Below are 16,839 nucleotides of genomic sequence, written 5' to 3'. Positions count from 1 at the left end.
GACTGGTGGCTTTAAGGTGTTGACAAAATCCATAGACGATCAAAAGGAGCCGTTACTAACGGAATGGGCAAAGATCTGTTCTGCCATTTTAAGCAATCTAAATGAATCAGAAGAATATGTGATCACAAATCCTGATCGAACACGACTGAATCAAAACTCAAGAAGATCTATAAGTATCGCGGTTACGAAGAGTTCTGGTCCGAACCCCGTTAACTGAACAGATTGCCATGGTACCTGTCAATTTTCCCAAATTGGTTCCTACGAACTTCCTACTTGAGATTTCGCCTCAATCTTTGAACCCTGCAGAGACAACAAATATAGAGGGAGAAGTTTGGGAAAATGATCACATTAGAGATACTGACACTTGGTGGAGAAATCTCCTTGAAGGAGAAAAAAATGTCATCCAACCTAGCAGTAGCAACATTTCTACCGATACTTTTCTAAAAAATTGCCAACAAACAGGAAAAAAAACCTGAAGAAACTACAACTGTGCAAATCAAAAAAGTCTGACCACACAAAGCCTTTTTCTAAAGATTTTAGAGTGATGTTCGAACAGAAAGATCTGACTGTATAAGAATGAGATGTTAATTTGAAAAGTCTTTTACTTTTTTATATCTGTGATCTTTCCTCTTTTCCCTCCTGTGTGCAGTTTGAAGACTGGAAATTTAATAGCTAAAGGTTTCCTTTTGTGTAAACCAAAAATGCTATTAAAAATTTTAAGAAAATAAAAAAAATATGTGCTCTAAAAAACATAGAATACACCTGTAATATATTGCACTTGGGATCAAGATCACAAAAAAGATGAGTCAACAAAAAAGGATCAATCAACCTGCGTGAACAAACAACAATCCATGAATATATATGTATATTCACTGAAAAAAACTTTGTTAAGCTGCAGTGAAGTGCACAGATTTAACGCAACAAAACCATTGCATATTTTAAAACACTCCCCGGCCACTAGCGATGGTCTTCGGCCATGTCCACTGTACATGCCCCAGAATGTGGGAGCCCCTCGACTGAGAATGAACATGGGTCAAATACCCTGTTCTTGCACTCAGGAGGGTCTACAGCCACGGTTTAGCTCACTGCACCAGTCACAGAGGAGAAATGTCCATTTGCATGTCAGTCTGGTCCCACCCGCAAGGGCAGTCCAGCACCAAAATGCTAGGCAATTCTCCTCTGAACAAGAGTACCATCAGCAAACCCAGACACGTGTTTCAGCCTTGTTGGGTGTCCTCAGTCAGGTGAAGCTGCGCCCCTCTCAGATACAGTGAGCATGGGGCACACGTCTGGATTACCATGGGTTACTTAGGCTGTAACCAAAGTTTTACAAAATTACAAAGGCGTGCGGTAGCCCCACTACTGTGAACCGACATGGGTCATGTCTTTCGGGCCCACTAGCCAGGGCCTTGGGCAACGGCTTTCAGCCATGTCCACTTTCCATATTGCACAATCAGGTTCCTCAAAGTAACACAGTACCCATATTCATCAGCCACACCCATTACCCCCACCTCTGTGAAATTCCCCTTTTTTTTGTATTAATCTATTTTTGCTTTACTATCTCTCTCTTTTTTAAAAGCTTTTTTCTCATAACCGCGGTTATATTTCCGACGAACGACAAGCAACCCAGGTTATCCGTAAACACCCGCAAATAACCGTAGTAACTTTTGTGTGATGCAGTTTAATTCCTGATCCAGTTGTCTACTATAACCCCAGTATTACCCTGGGTATGTGAAAACGGTCAGGCTCTGAATTTGATCCACAGCCACGCAGTCAAGTCAACCCAACCCCCTATCTCCCCAACTCCCCAATGTTTACATGTTGTCCCCACTCCCCACCTCTAGCCTGATGCCATTTCATCCTTTTTCCTCCTCCAAATGGCATTTTTTCCACGTTTTGTTTTCAGCCAACCCCAGTTATGCCTGCTAAAACCCCAGTTATCCCTTTCATCGAACAAAAAATACAAATTGCTCCTTTTTCATTTCTGAAAAGCCTCTCTGCTGCAAAGCACCATGGGAGATTTACCTATCATTTTGAGAGAAGGGGGCACCTCCTTCTCCGTTAAATGTGTTAACTACTGGATGGAATAACCCCAGACCTCTCCTGGAAATCGAGTCAACGCTTCGTGGCCAAGTTATTTTCCATCTGGTCCAATTCCATCCAGTGGTTTTTGCTGTGTGCTGCGCAGACATTTTGCCCTTTTCTCAATGGCAAAATGAATGGGAGTAGGCCAAAAACGTTGTATTGTTGCTTTCTTATTAACTTTTCCATTGTTTAACAAATCTTTCCCACTGTTTCCATTCTCGTGGGGGGTCAGAGCTGTATAAAACCCTTTGTGTTTGCAAAATATCAAGCTAAATCCGTCATGCACGTCAGAGGTTATTAGCAATTCAGATTTATGGAACTGAAAACTCAACTATATTGTGGCGACTGCTGCACTATAATAAGATACATACTTAGTTGATCAAAGTCACATAGTATCTGTTATGCCATTATGTACAAGTAAGGTCCTTTGGGGGTAGTATCTAACAACAAGCTCAACACAAAAAAACCATGCAAACATCACCATCAGTAGCATAGAATTTAAGCCCAATGCCAGAAATATGTTAAGAGAATGAGCCATCAGGGCTTACCTAGAGGTAATAAAAGACTGGATACATAACGTGAAGGATGGTGCAAAGTACTGTTTTTCTGCACTACTTAAATATGAAAAAAGACCTTGCGCAAGGCATTGTGTGATGTCTTCGCTGCGTGAACATCGTGACCTCATTATGTTGTGTTTACTGTGATACACGTATACACTTGTAAAAAAGAACCATAGTGCATGTATAATGTTAGAAAAAGGTCATGCCAATAATAATATAAGTGGGCAAATTAGTATAAATGTATACATTTGTAAATGTAGGACTATATAAAAAAGTCATGTGAAAAACTGCCTGTAACTGACAAGAATTCAGTTATAATGTGCATAATGGGTGCAATTATGCTAAGAAAATATATTTGTAAAGCCCAATATCAATGACACCAGGAAATCGAGATCGGAACAGTACGAAAAGTGTGGTTAAAAAAATATAAGATAGAGCAATTCCACACCTATAGATGTGTACTAAAAGTGCTAATTCTGTGCCATATAGGGGGGCACACCTACGGCCTACAGGATTACCCAAGAGGGGATGGGGCACTAAGGATATGACTTAGCATAGCTAGTGAGTTTATTGAGAAACATTGAAAATATGAACATACAGCGTTGTAATGGTTTCTAAGTGTCTTGACCATTGTATTTGTAGTATAAAACTAGTGTTTGCTGTATGGCCAGATGTCAGCTCTAATCAATCCGTTCCAGCACACCGTTCAGTTTGATTTGTGCTCGCCTGATTGTAATAAACAGAGTTGTTTCTTACCCGGTGTGTGCTCCTTTTTTAGCATGATTTTTATATGGTGGGATCGGAAGACCCCCGATTTAGTTTTGGAGGCTCCAGCAAGATCCTCAGTCCTCACAGTTAGCTGTGGGTATCCAAGCTGCTTTCCCCGGGAGCTTGGGTCCGGCGACTGCAGACCTGACCAACGCACATCACAGAGGAGGCCCTGCCGACACAGAGTTCACAAAGGTCTGGCTGGAGGGGTGAGGTCGTGCTGGATGCTCGGTGACAAGAGGATTTGTATAACCATGCAAGAATATGTTGCATAATGGTTGCATGCCCACGGCAGGGGAGTGATAGCTTTTTATGGTGTCTACGACGCATCCTCATGGAGGGGGGATCGGCCATAGTAGTTTTAGAAATTAGTGCGTACCAGCAGATAGGAAGTGAACGCTAGCATGGACACACCCGATTTAGGGCAGGAGAGGTGCGTAGTGAGTGGCGAACCCTATCAGACGTGAGTTGCACGCAGTACCGGTGATTGTATAGTTTCGTCATTGGGATAAGAGTTGTGCTATTGAGATATTTCTGTTCTGGGGTTATAGAGAGGGACACGCGTGTGGTACTTAGTGTCGTCTTATGGTGTGGCCTCAGAGTGGAAGGGTCAACACCAGAGGGTACCTCATGTAAAATAGTGCGCTTGGCCTTGAAGCGCCGGACGTGCACAGGCTGTGCAGAGGAGGCACAGTGCTAACTTGCTCTAACATAGGGAACGGTAAGCCCACAGAGAGGGCCATTGGATATCAACACTGAGTGAGTGGTCTGACCTGTGGAGAGGGCTAGCGTGATAATTGGAGTGCTTGGTTGGGCCCGTGGACAGGGCCAAAGTGAGAGCTGAGCTAGGTAAGATAGGAAGTGAGTGCGAGTGTAACAAGAAAAAAGGGGGTTGGAGAAGAAGAAAAGGGGGAAGGATATACAGAGTAGCTGGGATTAAAAAGGAAGGAGGCATGGGGAATAAAGGCCTATTTAGACAGCCCCCTCGACTACATGTGCCGGAAATTGCCTAGCATCACGATCAAATATTAAAGTGCACATTTTCAATAGGCCAAGGAGACTGCAGCTCAGCGTTTCCATGCTTGGCCCAGTGAGGGAACCTTTGACATCAAAATAATAGAAAATATGTTCTTGTATGTGTTTACAAAATACAAGGGCTCCAAGTTGAAAAGTAGACAGAACATATTGGGGTTCGAAGTTAGGTGAAGAGACAAAAGGGGAAAAAGTGAAAAAGGAGGAAGAGGAGACTACGGGAGGGAGTGGACCAAGCTCTCCTGCCATGCCCTATGGTGTCTACTTGTCCTTACAGCCTGCAGCAAGGTATACCAACCCCCATCGAGAAACCTCTGGAGGGGATCACATAAAAATGACCAGGGGAATAGGACAGAGATGCACAAAGGGAGGAACTGCACACAAGGGGAGAGAGGAAATACCTAGTGGACATAGAAAAGAAAATGCGACAGCAGGTGAATGCGTTATTCAGTGAGGTAGAGAGAGTGATAGCAGGAGGAGGTATGGAGGAAAACTAAGGGAGATAAGAGGGAAAGGATATCAGGGAGGACAACACTCAAATTAGATGAACAGGAGGAAGAAGGGAAGAAGAAAGAAGTGGAAGGAGGGGGCGAGGACGATGCAGCCTCAGATGAAGAACTGCTCGGAGAAGAATGGAGTGATGGGGACAGTGAAGAATGGATGCCCGACAAAATAAGGAGGTTGGGGAGAAAAGAGCGAAAGCGGCAGGACAGTGACAGAAGTGACAGGGACTGGTCTGCCTCGCTCCGCAGCAGGGTAGGGAAGGTTAAAACATGATTAACTCAGGGGGGGGAAGGATAGGTCCCAAAGACACGAGTAATGCCATTACTACAGAAAGGGAGAGCGGACATGCATTATTTGCCATGGCAGACAATGGACAGAGATAATCTAATATGCAGTCTGCCCTCCCTCCCTCCAGTAAATGGATACAGGCGCTCGAAATGGCAGGGGTGACATGAAAAGTTTATTTGTAGCAAACATAGGAGCGCCGGCAGCCAAAATATGTAGCCAGGCAGGGAACAAGGGGGTGAAATTAAGCACAAATGCTTCATGACGGAACTCCATTTAATAACTGTTGAGCCCACGTCAGTATGTATCCTGACAGTTACAACCTAGGGACAGTGATGGCCTACAAAAGTGACGACGATCCAGTGGAGTATATAAAAAGGAGTGCAGGTTCTGTGGACACAAGAGACGCAAAGGTTTTAGGATGAATGTGTACTCCTGTTTTATCACATATTGATAAAGTGGCTGCAGACAGAAGTACAGACAGCATTAGATAAAATTGTGGGCATCGAAGGTAAGGGCTGGCCAGAAATACAGGCAACAATAGTGCACTACTGCAAATGAAAACAAGAAAGGGAAAGGCAGACGGTCAAGAATGCTGTAAAAGCAGAAAACAAATTGGTGCAAAAGAAGCAGGCAAAGTTTACCATAGAAGCGGCGCTGCTTGTACCCAAAGCTGCCATAGTGGCACCCGCCCAGCAGGGAGGGTTTCCCATAGGACACACGCTGCAAGCAGAGGGTTATGTGCCGCCTCCATATATTCTGCAGTGGGTGAAAGCTGCTGCAGGGAAATTACATGTCCACAGGATTCTTCCCCATGGGGAGAGGATACCAGCAACGAGAAAGGGGAGTCTATAGTGAGGTAGGATACAGGGTCTTTGGGACATATTTGATATGCGAAAACATGGCGCATGTCGCAGGCACCTGTCCATTTGCAAAACAAGCCCAATCATAGGCAATACAGATGACAACAGCAAGGAGGAGCCACAATGCCGTAGCAGAGGCAGCAGATGCATCCTCAATGCAGCAGGGACAGGTGTCCTTGCAGCAGGGAGAACACTCGAGTGTGTCCAGTTCTAGCAGTAACTGATGGCCCCGATGAGGAACCAGAGGTAGCAGTGAAAATAGGACCCAGGGAATTTTCTTTTCTCAGACACAGGTGCAACAAAATCCTGTATACGAGAGGGGGGATTCACATTATCGAACTAGATCATGGACAAGCAGGGCTTCTCTGGGGTGGTGGTCACGGTTCCATTCACAAAAAATGTGCCACTAGCAATAGGGACAACACATTAAAGCTCCACTATTGTACTCCAAAGACACTCCTATCAGCATAGAAGGGAGAGATTTACTCAGCAAGTTAAATGCCACCATATCATTCACAGAGTGGGGGATGGTATACACAACACCAGGCGCCCAATACAACCGAGTGGCTGCGCTCTTGTTAGCAGTGCACGCTCAAAGCACATTGCGAGGACAACCCATGTACCCGATAATGCTTTTGTACGGAGTGGAGATACTGCTGGGGTGGGTCCTAGGAATACAAGGGAAGGTGTTTTGACTGGTATCCAAATTCAGACCACAGTGTCAAAGGGGCGATATGAAAGGTACCACCCTCATGCTACAGTAAGGGGGCAGAGGGGTAATAGTACATAAGGACATGGTGATCCTGTGTGGTACAGAGAATGACAATATGGAATGGCACACAGTGCTCTGCATTGGCCCAACATTAACAATAAGAGGAGTAATGATAAACAGTTGTTCTCTGACAAAAAGGAAGAGGGTGAGATGGTGTTTCAGCTACAAATATCTTGCCCACTCAAAGTAGTAGAGAAGCTGGTACCAACATGGACACAACTGGTGAAGAAGGGGAGTATCCATGCAAATGAGGATCTCAAGAAGGTCCCTGAAGAATTGTGGATCAAAAGCCCCTTGATGTAGGGGTACTAAAAGGAGTGGGGATGGTGAAAAAACTGAAGGAGGGAGGATTGCTCCCTCAAGCTAAACAATATCCATGGCCTAGAGAAGCAGTTGAGGGAATATACTCGACCTTGCATGTCCTCTGGGAGCCTGATATCATACAAACTTCTTCCTCACCATGCAACACAGCCATATACCCGATGATGAAATCCAAGGATGGGTCCTGGAGATTAATACAAGATTTACGCCCACTAAACAATGATGTTGAGGCCGAATTTCCAGTAGTTACAAACCCTGCCGCAATATTGTACAACATCCCAACACAGGCAAGGTACTTCACAGTCATTGAATTAAAGAATGCCCTCTTTTCCATTCCATTGCAGCGCGATTCACGTTACAGAAATGCATTTACGTATCGAGGGAACGAGGTTCAAACAAACTAGAATGCCCCAGGGGTACTGCGTATCACCAGGTATTTTCAATAGTGTGATCCAAATGGACCTGAGCAATTTACAAATTCCAAGCACAGTAATCCAATATGTTGATGACTTGCTGGTATGCAGTGAGATGGAGGAAGAATTAGGGCAGACTCAGCGCACCTGCTGACGTTACTGGCAGAAAAGGTGGACAAGGTGGACAAGGGAAAACTACAATACTGTCAGGAGGAAGTAGTGTACCTGGGTCAAATAATATCCATCGAAGGGCACAGGATAACAAAAGAGCGGGTGGAGGCAATTCACTTGACAGCACAGCCACGCACATTAAGAGAAATGCAGAAATTCCTGGGGTTGTGTAATTATTACAGGGTATGGGTTTTTGACTACTGGACCTACACCAAGCCCTTGCTGCAGGCCCGAAAATAAGCTCAGAAAGAGAAGAGGGAGTTAAAATGGACACCGGCAATGAGGGAAAAGCATTAGCACATGCACCAGTGCTGGCCATTCCCAACTACAAAGAAAAATTCCACTTATTCTCTCACTCAGATACTTCAGTAATGACGGCTCTACTTACACAAAAGAAACCACAGAAGCACAGACCACTGGCCTACTACAGTGGCCACTTGGGCCCAGTGATGCAGGGCCATTTTCCTTGCAAACAAGCGCTTGTGGATGCAGCATTTGCAATAGAAAAGGCAGAGACAATCACAATGGAGTGCCCCGTAGTGATATATGCGGAACACTCACTGTTTGCAGTTTTGTAAAAACCGAAAAGCACCCTAATGACACAGAGGGCATCAGGGTACAAGGTGATACTAAGAAACCCAGCAATAGCAGTAATGAGGTGTCAAGTGATAAACCCAGCAACATATATAGCAGAACCTGCAGCTGAAGGGGAGTATATGCATGACTGTGCAGCACATATGGATTGAATGGAAGGAGACATGCATGTTAAGGAAGAAACAAAAGGGGCAGACATGCATACATTCACATGTCATCAAGTATCGACCCCGATACGGGCAGGAGAGATACAGGGGCAGCCGTAGTATGTTACCTACATGGGGAATATGTAATAGAGTCTCAGATGCGATTACCATCACACTATTCGGCACAAGCCGAAGAGCTAGTGGCAATGATAAGTGCATTATAAATGATGGAAGAACAAGCAGCATCAATTTTTTCCGACTCTACCTACGAAACATCTACAATTCATTCAGGATTGGTCCGATGGGAAAGGAATTGTTTCAGGAGAAGTAATGGGACAACAGTACAACATGTCAAATTACTTGGGCAGTTGATAGAGGCAATGAAAGTGCCGGTGGAAGTGGCAATAATGAAACATGCAGCCCACAAATGTGGACAAGACCAAATACGTTTGGGGAACGAAATGGCTGACAGAACAGCCAAAGAAGCAGCATATTTACCAGCGGGAAGCTGGGTACTATACCCAGCAGGAAAACAAATGATGGCAGGGGAAAAGAGGAAACAGGAGGAAAACTTTAATGCAACACCAATTGTTCAGATAATAGAATCACAAGGAGAGGCCCTGAAGGACGAGAAGAACTTAAGGTTACAAAGAGGGTGTTCTCCTTCCCAAACGGACTCAATATGGAGGCAGAATTGTACGGGAAAACCATTAATGCCTGATCTTAACGCTCGAGAAATTGCATTTTCTGACTCATATATCCAAAAAAGTATAGCAGAGATAAGTGAGGAACGGTATGCACCAAATCTGCATGAGCGAGTGGCAGAGTTTATAGTGAACTGTGTGGTTTGTCAACAGTTTTTGTCTGGTCATACATTAAAAAACATCTGGGGGAACGATAACGCGACCGGAAGGGCCCTTCCGGCACTTACATATTGACTATGTTGGGCCCTTCCGGCACTTACATATTGACTATGTTGATATGCAAGATGCTCATTTTAGGAATACCTATTTGTTGTCGTATGTCACTTTTTCACGTTGGCTTGAGGCTGGGCCCTGTGCAAAGAATGATGTGAAATCTGCGACAAAACTCTTGGTGAGGGAAGTGTTTCCGAGGTGGGGAGTATGTGAAGAGAAGGTCGGATAACCGCCAGCATTTTGCCTACTACCCTTTCGATGAGATAACGCACCTCTTAGGGATAAAACACAAGCTTTGTGCAGTGTAAGGACCGCATCTGAACAAAATTGTTGAAAAGCTCAATGGTTTGCTTAAAGAACACTTGGCGAAGTTAACCGCTTCTCTGTGCCTAAATTGGGTTTGCCTTCCCCTTGCTCTTTTTGCCATTTGCAACTCATCTAGTGCGTATCATCATTTGACTCTGCACGAATTTGTAATGGGTTGGGGGATGCATGTGCCTGTCCCTTCTGCACGTTCAATTTTGGATGCTAACACTAGCCCAGAGATCCTCGTAGATCAAATTAAAACATATTTTAATAGAAATGACAAATGTCATTGGCTACATCTCGCGTCAGTTTCAGCGACCTACGTGTCAGCCGAACAACGTTGAAGAGCACACAAGTGCCCACCAGGAGGAGGACTTTCCGCAAGCAGAGCATCGCTATCCTGGAGACAGAGTTCTCGTCCGCAACGTTGTAATGAAGTGGAAGCAACCAAGGTTTTACATTCATTTTGAAGTTGTCTACGCAACTCCAACGGTGGTGAAAATAAGGGAAAGGAGGGCATGGATCCATGACCGACATCTGCAATGACAACAGCAGCACAACGAAAAGACAAGAGAGAAGAGTCATCTGATGGGAAATATAAGCCAATTATCATTGACATTGCTGTAAGACTCTATTGAAGGCCCATAAATCAAAGGGAAGATGGGCAAGAGAATACTAGGGGGAGTGGGAGGAGAACGCAATTTGATATAAATGTAATAGGGGTTGGATTGTTTGTTTTTTCTGTCTTCCGTCTTCTCCTTCTCTTTTGGTTTCTAATGCATACGGGTAGTACGAGTACGCCTGCCAAGTGATACAGGGACCAAAAGAAGTATATCTAGTATTGAAGGATTCTACAGTGCGATTGGGGAGGGAGGGACCTTCCATGTACAAGTATATGGTATAAAGAAACAAAGACAGTGGGGCAAGGAAGCACCAATGGCACATGCTATGTGTGCTCACTCATCCCACACCTTGCAGGGACACCAAAACAATTCCTGCCACAAGAGGTGACAGTAGAGGAAGGGAGATTTCTGATGCATATGTCCCTGTGTAAAACAAGGGGGCTATTCCAGGGCACATCGTAGAAGTAAAATGGATAGATGAGGGGAGGAGGTGTACACAGATAACTAGAAAGCAGCATGGCCCATGGAAAAACTACCAATCACATGACAAAAGAGTATAACACTGAAGGGGGGCAGAAGGGAAAACAGGTGGTCACTCCACACAAGAGAATATTATATAATACTCAACAGGACATGATATACCTTGTGCCACACCAGACCCTTAATGCAAATACAGTGTTCGATGTACCACAATGGAAAATGGGAAAGAGGGATGGTACGCTGCCTCACAGAAGGGTTGGTAGGGTTTGAAGAGAAAGTGGTGAAGAAAATAGATGCCGGGTTCAGAAGAATATAGGATGCTAATGTACATGGCCTTAACATGGATAGATGGAAAACATCGCCCAGTCTATATAAAATCGCTCATACAGTATTCTTTGTGTTTCAGAGCAAACAGGACGGTGGTGCTGGGGTTGAACACTGGCTGCGGAAGGACGATGAGCATTGCAGCGTTAGGGAAATGGACAGCGGCAGTGATGTACGTATGGTGGGCCTATGGGATAAGAGAGTATGCCCAGCTACCACCAGATTGGGGAGGAGTATGTTCACTTGTGACCCTCCACAGCCCTGCATTGGTGGTGCCCTGTCCAAATTTGTTACCATTCAATGAAATATCCACTGAGAAATTGAAGAATAAAGCAAAAGGGCCAATAATAATAACATGAGGAGAACAACTGAAGATAACTAGGAGGAGAGATCAAGTAATTACATATCAGCGGAATCCACCCAGAGTTTGGACGCTATCCCACCATATTTGAGACTCTTCAGAAAGGCGTCCGTGTTTTTCAGCTTGGTCCTGCTTCCAGGGGTACAAACATTGGCTAAGCAAAATGGATTTAAATAAAGCGTTATGCTTGCTCCAATTGGCTAATGCAATTGAAAAAGGACTGAACGCAGTGCAAGAAGAGTTCCACGCTTTGCGTCTGCTGGCCCTACAGAACCGTTACGTATTGGACCTTATGACTGCCATCAAGGGCGGCATGTGCCACAAGATTGGGAGCACATGTTGCACAGCAATATCCGCCAACGATGCTGCCAATGGGACACTTACGGAAGCTGTCGAGGAAATACAAACCATACATGAAAGGATGATAAAAAGAGACGGACGCCGCCACGTCGAATACCTGGCTCGACCTGTTATTTGCCTGGGTCCCAGATTGGCTGGCAGCAATGTTCAAAATAACCGTCCCTGTGTTCATCGTGATGCTCATCGCCATCTGTATCGGTCGGTCATCGGCCAGTGCAACTACCACCAAAGAAAAGCATGTTACATAATGACAGCAAATAAAATGTAGCATTGTAAAGCGTTGGGTGAGGAGCATCCAAGCGTGAATGAGAGTGAGGCTGATGTAGAGTTAATATTTGCAGTGCCCCCACAAGATCTAGTAAACTATGAAGCACTTTGAAATGAATGCTCACCAGATGGGAAAAAGATACCCGTGGTTCAGAGAATGCCTGGAAGGGTATGAAGAGGAAGGGGGTATGAACAGGGTCATATGGGTGCGTAAGGAAATGAGTAGAAAGGAGATGTCGATCAAAAGATCGATTGAAGGGGAGAATGTATTAAAGGTAATTCAGCGCCAGATAGGGGGGGGACATCTACGACCTACAGGAGTAAGCAAGAGAGGATGGGGCACCTCCTAGGGGGGAAGAAAACGCAGGTACATCTACGAACTGCAGTCGCACCATGAAAGAATGCCTTGCGGGGAAATACGGGGGGTAAGGGATTCACTGTGCATGCCATCGGCCAGGGGAACCTGTGTATGTTATTATGAGATAGGGAAAAATCACAGGTAAACACATTTAGCAGGGATGGCCCTGGGGTGGACCTCACCCGGGAAACCTACCCTAAACACATGATCAACACACCAGCGGTTAGGGAGGCGGAGCTCAAGTTTCGCGTCACAGGCACATCGAAGCAGCTAAGACAACACTGGGTGATGTAATGACAGGGCGGCAAGCCAATCCTACGTGCACTCTGGGTTAGAGGGCAAGTGCACCTGAGCCAGCACAAATGCTATTTTACTAATTGCAAACTGTTCCTGGGAGGGGTGAGAATCAATGTAGCGCAACATTGGGAGGCAATCAGTTAGCATACAGTTGATCCGTTTGCTCCAATCATGTCCCACTAACATACGTTCAGCTCTAAGGATATGATGTAGTTTAGCCAATGAGTTCCTTGGAAAACATAAAAAATTAACATCTTGAGTTGCAATTGTTTCTAAGTGTCTTGACCATTTATTTGTAGTACAAAAACCGAGTGTTTGCTGTATGCCCAGATGTTCGGTCTCATCAGTTCCAGTCCGCTGTTCTGTTTGATTTGTGCTCCCCCAGCTGTAATAAACAGCATTGTTTCTTGCCTGGTGTGTGCTCCTTTTTTTTTAATCACAATTTTTATATGGTGGGATCAATGGACCCCTAATACATTTTTATAAATATATCACATGAAATGTACGTGCATGATCACAAAATAATGAAAATTGTCAGAGTCCAACAAAATACAGTCATGTGCATGATGGGTGAAATAATGCGGAGAAATAATATATGTAATTTATAATATAGAAACAATGAGAAAATTAATGTCAGAGTAGAAAGAATATAGTATCCAAAGTGTAGTAGAAAAATAATTGAGGAAGAGAAATACCATACATCAATCAATCACATCAATGTTCATATCCAATAACTCTGAAAACCAATAACTGGTAAACCATATTAATCTAATATAGGAAACAAGATAGATTGATTTTTCCATTCATACCCCCAGGGGTTAATGAGCCAAGTGTGTCAATCCAGAATGATTCTCTTCATCTAGACAATTCTTAATATCGCCATGTGTCTTTGTGGTAACCACTTCTACGATTTGGAACCTCATCTGGGCAATTTAGTGATGTGCAATGCACTGAAGTGCCATGCCACCGCTGAATTGTGATTGTTGGTCCATATGTTCGATTGCTCTGCGTCTGAGTCTGGCATCCGCACCATTGACGTCCACCGCACGCTCTACACGCGCCAGTGCTCGCTTCTTTTCCTAGGAGTACAAGTGTGGCCAAAGTGATGTCACCAGCACTCTCCTTTCTTGGGTGCAAGTTTATATGATCTACACATATACATGTATTTATCCTTAAGCTTGTTGTTCTTCCTTGTCATCAATGCTCAGCATTTCCTTTCATTTGACTTCCTTTCATGCTCCAACTTTCATTTTTGCATCCACCAGCCTTCTCAACCTATTAGCAAATGGAAACTTCCTCTTCCACTCTAAGTTGTTGGGTGTCTTCTGCTTTTTTTGTGCGATGCCTGTATGCCTACATTTTTTTGCGCTGTCCCCCCCGTTGTATGCATGTGATGCCTGTATGCCTGCCTCTTGGTTTTCGCTGTCCCACCCCCTCCTGTTGTATGCATGTGATGCCTGTATGCTTGTATCCTTCATCATATTGTCTCCCCCGCCAAGGAAGCCCTATGCTGCTATGCCCCCTGCATCAACAGTCCCGCCCTGCCCATGTTTGTATTGACACATTATGGTGACACAATCACCGCCTTGTTGCTGATGCTTTGATTTGACTTTTGGACTCATTTGACTCATGTTGGTTCACCCATCTCGAATCTCGTCATTCTCATGTTGGACTTCCTTAAGCATCCGTAATCATGGTGACCAGGAGTCATGTTGCGCCCATTTATGACTTGAATCCTGGCTTGCACTTGCTGATCTCTTGCAACATTATGGGTTCATTCTTGACCTCTTCAACTTGATGTGCTCTCTCCACTTGCTGATGTGCTCTATAACACTGTATTTTGCCGGCTTAGCTTCTTTTTCACTACACTCACTGCTTTTCAGTCTTCTCTTCCTCTCCCTGTTTTCCTCTGTCCCCCCTCCCCTCACTATATTCTATGCATGTACTCTATCAGAAATGTCATCAGACCTCGTACGATAGTCGCTTGTTTGTTCCTCTCCTCGCCCCCTCCCTCACCTTCTGTCATTCCCCTGCACTACCAGAAATGTCATCAGGCCTAGTACGATAGTCGCCTGTTTTGTTCCTCTCCTTCCTCTCTCCCCTCCCTCCTTCCCCCACCTTTTGTCATTCCCCCACACTACCAGAAATGTCGTCAGACCTCGTACGATAGTCGCTTGTTTGTTCCTCTCCTCGCCCCCTCCCTCACCTTCTGTCATTCCCCTGCACTACCAGAAATGTCAGCACGCCTAGTACTATAGTCGCTTGTTATATACCCCCCCCACCTTCTGTCATTCCCCTGCACTACCAGAAATGTCATCAGGCCTAGTACGATAGTCGCCTGTTTTGTTCCTCTCCTTCCTCTCTCCCCTCCCTCCTTCCTCCACCTTTTGTCATTCCCCCACACTACCAGAAATGTCATCAGGCCTAGTATGATAGTCGCTTGTCTGTCTCATCTCCTACCTCCCCCCTCCCTCCACTCCTTGTCATTGTCAAAGCTCTTGCACTATCTGAAATGTCGTCAGGCCTAGTACGATAGTTAATTTAGTTAATTTCACATTCTTAATGTCTCAAGGCCTTGTAAGAATGTCATTGTATTTTCCCTTGCTCCCACCCTTGCCTTGAAGTGCTTTGAAACATGTGTGTATAGGCGCAACACAAATAAACTATCAAACATGTAGGGCTATTTATTGATTACAGTAAACAATCAATGATGTCGTCTTGTAAGTATTGATAAGTAGTCACCAATAACAGAATACCGTTCACCCATCCTTACTCCAGCAGGTCTCTCCTGTGGCCACCAGGCAAGCTCTATGATGTCAGAGATACCATTTTGCAAATAGCATGCTTGCCAGTGAGGGAGGATCAGGACATAACATTATATCTGGCCAAGTTCTTAATGGATTCGCTCGTTCCTCTCAGAGCATTCTTATCCAGTGACATGGGCTGGCCAAACTTCAGCTTCACATCCTCTTTTTAACAGTGTCCCTCAAGGGTCCATCTTCGGGCCCCCTCCTTTTTTCACTCTATACTGCCCCCTCTCCCCCTTTGCCCTTATTTCATCCGTTGGCATTTCCTATCATCTTTATGCCGACTACACCCACATTTTCATCTCCTTTTCTTTCAACAAAATTTTACACTCTACCATTCCTAATTGTCTTTCTTCTATCCAAAACTGAATGTCTTTACATTTCCTTCACCTCAATCCCTGTAAAACCGAGGTTGTATTTTTTCCTGCTACCACACTTCCTATTATTCCACCTCTGTATCTTTCTTTTCCACCTTCCTCACTTCCCTTTCTGCCTCTGCCCAGAATTTAGGGGGAACTTTTGACCCCTCTCATTCCTTCTCCTTACATATTTCTCACACGGCCCGATCCAGTCGCTATGCTCTATTCAATATTTGTTGTGTTTGACCTTTCCTTTCTTTTCATGCTACTAAGCTTCTTCTTTCTTGTTTGTTTTTTTCTCGCATTGACTATTGCTCTGCTCTTCGCTCTATCTATAACTATTCTGTTCGTCGTCTTTTCCCTTTTGAATCTCGTCTTTATCCTTTTCTATCTATTGTCTGTAAAAATGTACCCATGGTCCTGCCCCTCTCTCTCTCTTCACTCATTTCTTTGTACTCCCCTCCCTGTATTCTACGGTCTCAGAGCCAGTTTCTTCTCTCTGCTCCTAACCCCCATGTGCATCTTCTCGTTTCCACTCTTTTACCCTTCTTGCTCCTAAAACATTAGAACTTGTTTCCTCTTCCTATTCGCTCCTCCTCCTCCCTTTGCATCTTTCAGACAATCTTAAAGCTTATGTCTTATCTATACTCTCCAATAATGTATCTTCCCCCCACTTCTGTTTTGAATTATCTGAACCGCATTGTTCACTTTGAACGTACCATTGTTGAGTCTTTGTATTAACGCTTTTTGTGGAAAGCACTTGATAAATTCAGTAAAAAAATGATTTAAATACTTTGGGCCACATCATGAGTTTGGCAAATAAGTAGTAAATCACCAATTTGCACCTACTGTGACTGAGGTGGTGT

The 16,839-nt window shown here is 44.5% G+C and overlaps 1 protein-coding gene across 1 annotated transcript in view; it reads right to left on the bottom strand.

Annotated features, from left to right (window-relative positions):
- TXNRD2 (thioredoxin reductase 2) overlaps positions 1–16,839 on the bottom strand; it is a 1,379,521-nt gene that overhangs the window by 610,835 nt on the left and 751,847 nt on the right. The window lies entirely within an intron of this gene.

Source organism: Ambystoma mexicanum, chromosome 10, assembly GCF_040938575.1.
Source record: "Ambystoma mexicanum isolate Mex_15411 chromosome 10, UKY_AmexF1_1, whole genome shotgun sequence".
NCBI lineage: Eukaryota > Metazoa > Chordata > Amphibia > Caudata > Ambystomatidae > Ambystoma > Ambystoma mexicanum.
The sequence above is the reverse complement of the archived record's forward strand: the minus strand, read 5'-3'. Positions and strand labels throughout refer to the sequence as shown.